At 40.3% G+C, this 12,533-nt stretch overlaps 1 long non-coding RNA gene across 1 annotated transcript; it reads left to right on the top strand.

Annotated features, from left to right (window-relative positions):
- Positions 1–790: 790 nt before the first annotated feature.
- LOC137484068 (uncharacterized) lies at positions 791–1,472 on the top strand. Its single transcript, XR_011004741.1, has 2 exons — positions 791–923; positions 1,008–1,472. It is a non-coding gene; the product is annotated as an uncharacterized lncRNA (long non-coding RNA).
- Positions 1,473–12,533: the final 11,061 nt, after the last annotated feature.

The following is a 12,533-nucleotide window of genomic DNA, read 5'->3' on the forward strand; positions in this document are numbered from 1 at the left end:
CTGGTTTAACAAATGCAGGTAATATTACAAACAGAATCATCTGAAGTAAAGCCAAGATAGACAACAAGTAATAATAGTGGCAGTGTGCAAGTGGAAGACAGAAATAATGAGCAATTATCCTCTGTAGTTATCAGAGTTAAAGAGGTTGGAACACTTCCTTGTGTAGGAGATTCACCCTTCCCAGATATTTTGTCTGTTGTCTTTTAACATTTGCTCTCATTGGCTGCATTCCTGTAACAAACAGATAAGCTTGACATTTTTTTTTAACTGATATCCTGTTTAAGTTATGTATTTGCCTTTTTTTTTCCTTTAGCACGGTGGTGGCATTTTATTCCTGTTTTATTTTGCTTCCTTTAAAGGAAAGGCCCTAATACATCACTCACCATCATACAGTAGAGGGTTAAAATTCTGGAAACATTAAATACAGCACCTTTCACTATTAGACAGGTAGGATCATCATCTTACACTCACCTGCAACATCTTCAATAAAACGCTGGTTTTATTCTGTTTCAGTGTTATTCTACTATTGGATATTCTCTCTCAGTCCCTCATGTAAGCATGCCTAACCCCCAGCACTCTCAACCTTTGACTGCCTACAATGTGGATGACATTTAATGAGCTTCCAGGAAGTGCAGGCCATTATTCAACCACAACCACATCTGTGGCTGAAAGAACAGTGCAGACCCTCTCAAACAAAGCTACCAGTACCTGAGCTCAGAAACTCCTCTTACAAAGCCTGTACAGCACTGTTGTTTCTGTTGGGTAACACTCAATGGAGCAATAGTATACAAAAGAGCACTAATGTATTTACAGTCATTCCAGAGGCTTCATCTCACTGTCCTCCTTCCAAAAGTGTTCATAGCACTGAGTTTCATGACTAAAAAGCCACCAAGAAACCTCAAGTACCATTTATGCTTTAACAAGTGAGTGAGCTAGTTTACACTGGTGGCCTTGCGTGGGGAATGGGTGGTGCTCTGTCAGAATGACCAGCACAGAAGTTCCTCCAGGTGTAACTTCATTGTGAGAGGTACAGTCCTCAGCCCAGGACCCTCTATAGCTTTTCACCTGTTTGAGACACTGTACTTCCCTCGTCTAGAAATAAACCTAAAGACAGACTTTTCTCAGAGCAGGAGACAAAAGGACAGGCAGCCAATCAATAGCATTGCCCAATGACTCACAGACCTGGGTCCCTGAAGGGTGCAAAAGGCAATTCCAAAGTCAGCATGTGGTCACCCAGCAAAAAGAACCCAGGAAACCTGATGACTCCCAAACTGGCATCCTTTGTCCTCAGTTGCACCACAAGTAATCCTGGTTGGACTAGCCAGACATACACATCTTAGTCCTTGTTAAAATGCAGGTATGAAAAACAAGTTTGAAAGACTGACTGAATGAAATCTGCAGGAGAATAAACGTGACTGACTGAAATCAGTTTTGTTTAAAATAAAATAACCTTCCCCTTCTATACAGTCTCACATTTAGCTTTGCTATGTTCATTTTACATCAGTAGCTGCTCCCAGCTGATTGTTTAAAAATTTCAAGAAAATGTAAAAGTGTGTGCTTGCAGGAGAATGTCAAAGGAGAGAGAACTATTAGGGAAGTGGGGACATGGCAGGCTTGAAATGGCTTGTCATTTTGAGGCAATACGTTTTTCCCCTTTTGCCCAAAGGAAGGGACTTGGCACACTTACAATTTCTGCTGTTACACCAATAACTTCTTATTTCACAGTTCACAAAGAAGAAATAACTGTTGAAACAAGTTGGTTTCTCAAAACTAGCCCTGAGTATGAAATTACAGGAAATGTCCTAAACATTTGTGTACAGTGACACATGCACTGCTGTACTAATATGAGCAACCTGAACAGAGAGAGAGCCAGGAAAATGAGTATTTCTGTTCACCTGTATGTGTGAGGTTTAGAAACCCAATTTCAAATATAGAACAGAAACTGCAAGGCTTAAAGCCCTGAAGATTTCAAGGCTTCTCAGAAAGTATTTTACATTGAATGGCAAGAAAAAAGCCAGAATCAATTGCAATAGTCAATGTTATTATTGTTATTCCCAGCAGCAGCAGTTTAAAAATGGTAAGGTATCTGGTACCAGTGACTGGTTCTTTCTGTGTGTGGCCACTGGGTCATGCCAAAGGTTATACTGCTAAATACAAAGGATAAACTACTGCAGTTTCTTTTATAAAGTTATTTGCTAAAAAATCTCCAAAGGAAAACATTTTTATAGGACAAAAGATCTGACAGTGATGTAGTGGGATGGGACTAAGACACACTACTTACAGTGCCTAATCTTGCCAGTTTGCCCAGCTGTAAACAATTAATTCTACTCGCTACAGATACTAAGTTTTAGGGGAAAAATTGTTAAAAAACAAGTGTTCAAGGTAAGCTGATAGTGTTGTGGATATCCTTGCTATAAAATTATTGTGTTTCAGGGACACAAAATGGATAGCATCAAAGCTATAACATGTGACCGACCTATGCCCCTTCCTCTCTTTCACAGTTACAAGTGGCTTCAGACTTTCAAAAGTAAATCCTGTCCAAAAATAGTAAACTTCTGCTGTTATCCTGTCTGATGGTTCTAAGAGAGCTGCCACCATTCTCTTACAATGGGAAGCACTCACCTTCTTGTTAGAGAAGTTTCATTTGCCTGAGAGAAACAAACAAGGCAATGAGACTCACTTAACTCTCTAAAATGAAAATAAAGGCTGATCTCTTGCCTTGGAAATAATCCTCAGAAAGTGCCTTTGTTTGATTGTCATGTTTCCAATCTCTCCCCAAATCTTTTTCACTCTTACTCCAGACTAATAGATTGAGTCCAGTGTGGGACCTAGATGGATTATACTCTAATTTAGCCATAGTCATGCATTCCACTCTGACCAAATGCTTTCTTCCTGGAGGAACTCAAAGCAAGCACAGGATGTGCTCATAGCTAAGTAAGATGCCAGGTCACTGGTGGCCAGAAATGTCTTCAGTCTGATTTGAAACTGAGCAAAGTTGTGTGGCTGTGAGTAAAGATGAGCTACAGAGGCAGCTCCAATGTACAGTGCTGGGTTCTGCAGAACAGGTTGGGGTAGTTCAGGTTAATTCTATGCCAGTGACTGAGGAGAAAACCTCCCCCAAACCATGACACAGTGCTTGTAGCCCAGTATACTGCGGGCAAGACCTGTTTCTTGGCACTCATATATTCCAAAGAGTTCTCTTTCAGAGTCAGCATTAGGCACAATTATTCACTATGGAACTACACTTTGACCTCCTAACCATCTCGTTACAGCCCTTCTAAATCTGTAAGTGCCTGTCTGATTGTCCCTGCTGCAAGAAAACAGAACAAGGAAAGGGATGGAGATGCACAATAGAGCTGCAGGAAGTGCCCAGGAGAAAAGGGACCGCTGGTTTGACAGAGCTGTGGATAGCCACCACGGCTTCTAGGAGAGGTGTTCCCTATCCCACAGTAGCTGCCCTCCTGGCAGGGTGTGCCCTGCTTGGCAGCAGGAACAACCGTTGGGATTTTCCAATGCTCTGACGCAAAAAACCCCCGACGGCATCTTGCTGACTCCCCAGCAGCCTCTGTCCTTGGCAGTTTCCTGCTTTGCAGACTGTTAGACTCTCAGCAGTCCACTGCCAAGGGAGCTGGAGAACTGTGGAACGTTTCCTAAAACTTCCTAATTATGCACAGGCACAGCATGTAGTGCTACCTGATTTCCTGCTGAAAGAAGAGAATGCCCAGCCTTGAGTCAAAGGCTCTGTTGACAGAGATGCAAGCACTTGGTCCCAGGTGAAGTCTTACTTTAAATTCTAAGCACAGATTCAGCGTTGCCAAAATTCCATAGCTATTCTAGCAGTGCTGTTGCTGTGTCCAAGGTCACACAGCAAACATGATTTGAAGGATGGAACAGTTGCTTATTACACCAGCAGAAACAACTGAAAACATGGAAAAGCTATGCGCATGTTGTTGTTTCTTACACAAGGTTTCTAACTATTTTAGAGCAGCTTGAATTTCGATGAAGTCATTGAAATACAGTATTTATGTATATATGCTGATTCTGTACTTTGTTACTCACTATCCCCTCCCTTTTCTTCCTTGATTCCCTTAAAGCTTCCATTCCCTTTATGCCAGATCCTTTTTCTCTCTCTTGTACTCATATCCCTCCCCACTATCCCCAGTCTAGGCATTCCCCCAGTACCTCCTTCTGATGACATTTCCTCACTCTTCATTCTCCTCTTCCTCAGTTTTACTCTTCTTCCACTCCAATAAATACAAACCATCATTCTACTTCAGTTTTCTCCATCTTTAAGTCACTTTTATTTTCCTTCATTATTTTCATTTTCTCCTCTTGTAGGGGAATATTTCTTCCATGAATAAGATACCAGAATGTCTGGATTTCTGCTTCCCCATAGCCTTTCTATCTTTAATGTCTCTATTTCTCTTTTATCTCAAATGCATCAGCTTTTCATCTTCCTCTCCACTTCCAGCTGTGCTCCATCCCAATTCCTGATCTCCTTAATCCTGTACCTTAGTCTTTCACAATTGTTTGGCTTCTCTCTAATGACAATATTTTCTTCCTTCTCAAACAATTGTTTCCTTTGCCTTTCCAGCTATTGCAGCATTTTCCTTGTGGTTACCAGCTCCCTGAGCACCCAATTTACAAATCCTGTGCCAGTTCATTTGATACACTCCAATTCTCTCCTTTAACATTATTGAATTCACACATCAGCTTGTTGTGCAGCCTCTCTTCACACAATTTCCAGTATATCCATTTTACCTATCCGCACAGCTAAACATCTTGTCCAGGCATGTTATTTTATATCTTCTTATGACATAATTCCTTTGTACAGGATGAACAAACACTGTCTTGTGGGCTAAGCTGAGCAAGTGCTGAACTAACAACAAAAGTGGCATTAATAGAAAATAGATCAGGAAATACTAAAAATCATTGTCACCAATTGACTTATAGTGTATTTTCCCTACAGGATGATGTTTCAATTCTTTTTCATATATATCACAAAAGCATACAGAAGGAACTGAACTAGTTTCAGAAATGCACAACATATTCAAACTATGGTATCAGCCTGAAAAGAGACTGGGAAATCTGATATTATGTAATTTGGAGGAATATAATAACATAAGACATGATATTATAGAGAAATACAAAGCACTGAACAATAAAGTGAAGCAAAGCCTTGGGTACCTTTTAATCCTGATAATATAAAAACCAGTGGATCTTAAGTTAAGGAAGGGAATGTTTAGAATATTATTTACACAACTCATAATTAGCATGTGAAACACATTGCTCTAAGGTATGGAATGCCAATGAACTCTAATGGATTCTAAAAAGGAGGTGGCTTTTCTCTGCACACACAAAAAACCCAACTATTTTCAGGTCAGTTCTGTAACTTCCCTCTTTTGGGAACAAGTGACCAAATGATTGAAGGTGGGACAGATTTTTCCTTCATAAGATAATGGAGAAAGGATTATCTTGTGAAGAATTATCTATTACATTGCTGTGGGGCTTCCAGGTGATGCTTGTGAGCTGGCTTGAACTGGCAGATGCAACATTGGACAGACACAGTGCTAACCTCCCTCTTTCTATGCAAAATATTTTATCACTCCTTTGAACTGAGCAGTTCTTGAGATGAATGTGACACGCAGTCTGCAGGCTTGTGTGTCACAGTGGTTGGGAAATTGGTGACCCTTCACCACAGGACACAATGTGAAGTGCATTCACTGTGGGCAGGTCAGCCAAGCAACAGAGCAGAACCGAGGCAGATGAGGCTGCACCAGCCCTGGATGCAGAATGCTCCATTGCCCTGCGGAGGTGCTCCCTAGCCCACGCAGCTCAGCGTCAGGTGCCTACAATAAGCAATGGGGGGGAAAGTGTCACTGTCACAGCTTTGACACCAAAATCAATGCCCCCAGGGCAGCTCAGCTACACACGTGTGTTATCCCTGACAAATATGCATTGAGGCTATTCTTAATCTCCATGGGAAAAAAAAAACCAAACATCTTGACAACCTACCCAGAGGGTCTAACTAAACATTTTTCTTCGCTGACAACATTTTATTGTTTCACTTCAGTGTCTTCAGTCAAAGACTGAACTTTTAAAGACCATTACTTCTCAGTTGATCTCCTCTTTCCATAACCACTTATCATCTTTTTCAAAAATCATGTCATCTCTGCAGTTCTCTGTTTTACACTGATTCAGCTTGATCCTTCTATATTTTTAAGTTCTCCATTCTTTGTAGTCTTGACATTATCGAGCTGAGATCAGCCCTGGGCTAGCATAATGCTTCAGCTGAACAACATTACCAACAGAAAAGAGCATATTTAAAATGTCAGTGCTCCAAGGCAGCTTTTAATGGCACTTCAGCCACTATGCCCTTCCAGTTTGATGGTGAGCCACTGAAGCAATGCAGCATTTGTTTTTTAACAACAACTTATGCAGTTAACTAATAGAAATCTTGTGTAATCAGTGTTTCCAAAGTGTACTTATGAAAATACCCTGTGGGATTTTGTTGCAAATCCAAGTCAGCATGTGGTGATAGATGACACTTCTTTCTTCTCCTCTGATGGGCTCAGCTGACTTCTTGGCATGTCTTAGCTGGCTGTTATTCATCTAGATGCTAAGAAGTTCATCTCTTTCAGTGTTTTCCAGGAATTTGAATCAAACTAGGTGATGTCAACTGTAATTTCTCAGCTCTTTTTCATGCCTCTTGCCCCATTTTATGCATAGATACTGTGCTTGCCCCTTTCTGATCTTATGAAATTTCCACCCTTCAAGTTCTTCAAGGTAAGCACTAGCATTCCTGAGATTGCTTCAGTCTCTTCTCGTCATTGTAGATAAGTGAGATGAAGTAATAATGAAGAGACAAAATAGCTTGTTCAAGTCTGAGGAAGTGTAAGGGAACAGAAGTTCCTGTATGTGGAGGGCAGAAGAGAGAAAGAGACATCTGTGATCAATTTGCTAGCACTGATATGGAAAATGAAGGATTAGCCTGAAACAAAAAGAAATGTTATGAGGCCATTCTGACAAATGCATTTTCTTTGTACCTATAGAATTTCCTGTATGTGTCAATGAAGATATTTTAACATTTATTGTTCTCTGTCTAGAGTCAGAAACTAGATGAGTAACCACCATCGAAACACAAATTGAAGTCATAATTTGTACTTGCTCCAAAATGAGTGTTTTATTTTATGGGGATGAAGTTTCTCTCCATGCAGGGAGAGTTACTGCTTGGGATCCACTCATCAAAGCTATTCAGTGCTCAGTGGTTTGTCAAGTTACTACTAGTTTACACTACATTTGCAGCATTCATACCATTAGTGTAATTCACAGAGACTCTAAGGAGGGGCTGACACGAAAGCATTACTGTGGTGATACCCAAAAAGGGACCAATGAGGCAAATGAAAAGTTCTGGGTTTCTTTTCCACACTTATGAGTACACTCAGAGGGAGGGGAACATATGAATTTGATTATGAATGTATACTTTTATTGCATGAATACTCAACTTTGGATCATACTGGGAAGAGATATTAATTTATACTGACTCAAAAAACATCCCTTACTGAGTGATGCATCATTGCATGTGAAATTCTGGATTCCAGGTATGCAATTAAATGCTCTGCTTTTCTAAGCATCTCATCAACCTTCTGGATAAATGGCCTGAATTGCACAAGTCCAATGTCTATAACCCATGAGCTAATATAGGGTTACTAGGAAGTTTACATGACCACTGGTATGACTTACCTGCCTCACTCACCTAATGTGAATTATAATTGGTTTGAACATAAGGAGAGGCCTAAAGTTTTCCCTATAAATGCTGCAACACAGCCAGAGCTTGAAGTCTTATCATATAGGTCTGCAGTTGCTCACAGAAATACAAAGTCCAAGGCAAAGAGGAGCAAAGGAGCATGGCTGGTAAGTTAAAAAAAAAAAAGTCTCTTTCTTCATATGGGATGGGAAAGTGAATAATGTACCATGTGTTAGCTTTCTCTGTGGGGTTGTTTTGTAAAGGGCTCTGAACTTTTGAAGTACAAAACATTTTGAGAATTATGCATATGTTGTTTCACTGTTTTTCTTTCCTGAATCATACAAAAGACGCAAACAAGCACCAGAAGATAATCCATCCATTGCTATACTGATGTTAAATATTAAAAATATTATGAAATTGCAAATAGAGAAGAAGAAGTTATGGCAAACTGCAAACTTTATTTTAGCATGAAATTTAATGACTCAAAGATTAGGTTGCATATGAATGAATCTTGTGTTAATGGGAATTCTTATGCAGAGGATACACTATGGACTAAATGCCTTCCTGCAGATCCAGTGGCAGTAATGCCAATTCACCTATTTTTTAGAATTAGTATGAAAAGCAAAGGCACTTTCAACTGCAAACAAAGCAAGCAGAAGTCCAACAGTTAAGTCTTAGGAGGAAGGAAATTAAATCAATACCTTTTAGTTACATTGGCCGTGTACTCCCTTAGGCCTGACTTGCTGGCACCAGTATAGAAATGTATGGAATCACAGAATAGTGTGAGTTGGAAGGGATATTTAAAGGCCATCTGCTCCAGCTCCCCTGCCATGAGCAGGGACATCTGCAACTAGATCAGGTTGCTCAGGGCCCCATCCACCCTGACCTTGCATTTTTCCAGGAATGGGGCATCTACCACCTCCCTGGGCAACCTGTGCCAGTGCCTTGCCACCCTCTGTGTTAAAAACTTCTTTCTTGTATCTAATCTAAATTGAGTCCTTCAGTTTAAAACCATGATCCCATGTCCTATTCAACAGGATCTGCTAAAAGTTTGTTCCTAACTTTCTTCTATGTCCCCTTCATAAATACACAAAATGAGTCCCGAGTTTATGATGCTCCTTTACCAATCCTAGGCAGAGCACATGCTGTGCTGGCTTTATGTGACTTAGGCTTGAAAAGCTCAGGAAATCAATAAAAAACAGCTATCCACAGATCAGGGGCTCAAGTGCAGAACTTACATTGTTTTCCCCTCGTGCAGTTTAAGAGAGGCACAGTAATCCCATTCTCACAGTTCTAGGAGAAGTGATTGCACAAACTCTTAGAACACTAGTGTTTGTCCATATATCTATTATTTGAAATAATTCCTGTTATTGTTTTGACCTTTTGCCAGCATCCCTCACAGCATCTGCTGTTTGCCTGGCCTGATGGTGGTTAATTAATGACTATCTCAGTGCAGCTGCTAAGTGTGATACCATCTATATGTTTACTTGTTTAAGAGCAGAACAGAGGCTAGGAGAGATTTGGGTGCATGCAATCAGCATAGAACTGTAGATTCCTTCATAAATCTCCTCCTCTGAGCAGAGCTTAAATAAATGGCAAAACACAATTTAATAGGTGAAGCTGAAATATTGGGCTGAGTAGAAAAATCCTTCTTTTTAACAAAAGAACTATACAGTAAGGTGGACAGTTAAAACTTTCAGGTACAGCAATGGGGGGAAAAACCCACAAACCAATTGTTTCTGCATTGTAACACTTCCTTTTAAGCAATGATTTGCCAATAACTTAGATCATTTTAGCAGGGCTCTCTCTCAAAACTTCCTCTTGATATTTCAGACAGCAGTCTATCCTTCTCAACGACAATTTTCTTATTGCATGAAACTCAAGAAGCATTTAATGCAGCATTTAACAAACAAACAGGTGTTTGCTGATCATGATCAGCACTTGCTTGTTAAATACCCAGGATCCAAGAAATACCCAAGCCCAGGTTCAGATGGAGATGTCAGAATTGCACAAAGATGCTCCTCATGGTACCATGCACAATTTTTAATGTAAAAAAGCTGTGAGGGTTTATGTGCAGGTGTGTGTGCACTGAGCTGCTCTCACTCCTTGTCTTCCTCTCTCCCTACTCCTCCCATTCCCTGACACACATCCTGCAGACAGAGACACCATTTTTCCCAGAAAATATACATTTCTGGGCCAGACTCTAATGGACCTGCTTTAACAGAATCCAGAAGTTGTTGCATAAAGAAAAGATAAGAACACCTAAAAGGTTCCTATAAGTTTGCCTGATTTTTAAAGGGTTTTGATAGTTTGCAGCACCACTATTTTTACTAAGGATTTAACAACTTGTTTCGTAGTCTCACACTGAAAATAATTATCTCAGCTTCTTTCTGTCACTTTTAGGCTTCAGTGTCATTACAATTAAGGCGTGAGTTACACCTGCAAGCATCTTGTTTGTGCATTAGCACTGGGAGCGCCTGCCCGCAGAATGGGACAGCACGCTGCGTGCTCAAAGAGAGGAGCAGAGCAGGGCAGTGATGGGAGCCTGCACTGGGCTATTCTTGGATGATGAGTGTGCAGCAGTAGCTGGAAGTTAAAACTTCCAAATAATGCCTTTATTCCATTCCAGTGGAAGACATACATGCATAAATGGGAGAGGTAGGGAAATACATTTAAATATCACAGGCTGTACATAATAGGTGCTGTGTGGCTATGTGGGAGCTCTCAGGAGAGTCCAGCAGAGGTTCATCCCAGTCTGTGTGCTGCCAGTTTGGCTTATTCCTGTGTCCTGGTCCCATGGGAGTTTTTGGAGGTCACGTATCAGTGCATGTCACTATTATGTCACTGTCAGCCTCCCTTCTTAACAAGCCTTCTCATCTGGAATGAGCCGAGATCTCAAGAGATCTGAGCCCAGCTAACAGGACACCCTTCTTACACAGACAGCATGGAATGGGATTGTGCCAAGTTCTGCTGTCTTCAAAGGAAGAAAGGCTGTTGGCAAACTTTAGAAACAGTCAGGAACTTCAGGAAGGCTTCAAGCTTCCATTGCAAATGCCCCTGCTATTAAGGCATGTGAGTAGAAGACAGAGACAGAGAAAGAGATGTGTCTTGAACAATATGTAAGGCTCAGAAGAGATCTTGGCCAAATATTTTTCCATATGGGCCTGACCATTCTCTGTCAGGTGGTTGTAATCCTGAAAAGTGCTGATATGAGTCAGTCCACACCAGTGTCCCAGGTCTCTCCCTAGTGTGGGTTACATATAAAACATAGCTGTAGAAAACTACTTGTATTCCTGTATCTAGTATAGCAGGAGTCAGGGTTGCTGATAGAATTTCTTGCTTAATTATTCAAAATGGGATGTGATAAGAGATAGAATAGCCCAGACTTCTCAAGATACTGAATCAGAGAATTAGAATAATTTAGGTTGAGAAAGACCTGTAAGATCATCAAGTCCACTGAGGCGGTCCCAGTGAGTCATGGCCATATGTTAGCATGGTGCTTTAGGGATGTGTTAAAGAAGAGCCGTGCTCAGAGAGAAGATAGGAGCAGATAGATAGGCTATTATAGGTACTAATTTCCCATCCTGAACAAAAGCACAACTAATAATAGGTGACATTTCATAAAATTAAATTATCACTGAGGATTCATATAGATTTGGTGTGAAAGAAAACACTGGAAAGAAGAAGAGAAAGGAGCTTACTGAGGGGAATTTGCCTGTTAACAAATATATCCTTCGCTGTTCAGTGCTGAAAATCTTAGTCCTATATATTCACTTCTTTAACAGTTACTGAGGTGAGGGAAAAAATCTGGGTATTACTGGAAAAGGATGTTATGAATTATATGACTGGACCAGTCTGCAAAAGATGATTCTGATTCCTTCTTCTGGGTCCATGAAATAATATACTAACGTGGTTCATAGCTTCAGTTTTCTGAGGTCCAAAAGAGTCTTCTCTTGCTATCCACAGAGTTTCAAGCTCCTGCCTGTGCAGTCTCTACATTTACAGCCATCATTCGAGCTCTGCAAACACTGCTTGGCATGGAAGCTGCCTGGGTCAGATGAGTTGTGCATGTTCTGACTGGTGTTAATATTTCTCATTAATTTAGCCCTCATTCTTAACCTTTGTCCATAATCTTTAAACCAAAGGTCTAGTATGTATCATTCATCTGTTTTACAAACAAAGTACACCAGAGGCCTGCAAGGCAACTTAGGCAGAGCTGGGAATAAACACCAGAAGCTGACACAACAGCCACAACTTGTTCTTCCTGACACGCTGTCTGCCAGCATAAACGGACTGCTGTTCTTTCTCTTTCAACAGTAATTAACCTTCCTATCAAAGAAAAACAGTCTGCTGTGTATGCAAGGATAGGCTGAAATGTGAAATTTATTCTGAATATTGTTTGTGGGACATCTAACAGTATTTTAAAGTATGGATAGTACAGTATGTCTTAGCATCATAAACTCTAATCAAATTCTAAGACATTTTAAATTTAATAATTAGTCTTATCACTTTAAAGTCACAGTTGGTCTTTGCAAGTTATAAAACTATGGTCCCTGTTAAGATTAATATAATTAATGAACAGAGAGTCAAAGTAGCAGTCTGAATTAAAGCCAGTTAAAACCTGTTCTTTTCCAGCAACACCATTTATAAGAAACATGAATAAAACATGTCTGTATATGAAATGGGTTGAGCAAGTTCCAATTCTGGATGTTCCAAACATGATCCAAACCAAAAAACAGAACAATTTGGCTCCTGAATACCGAGCCCAGCCAACTAAAATGATGAA

This window comes from Anomalospiza imberbis, chromosome 17, assembly GCF_031753505.1.
Source record: "Anomalospiza imberbis isolate Cuckoo-Finch-1a 21T00152 chromosome 17, ASM3175350v1, whole genome shotgun sequence".
NCBI lineage: Eukaryota > Metazoa > Chordata > Aves > Passeriformes > Viduidae > Anomalospiza > Anomalospiza imberbis.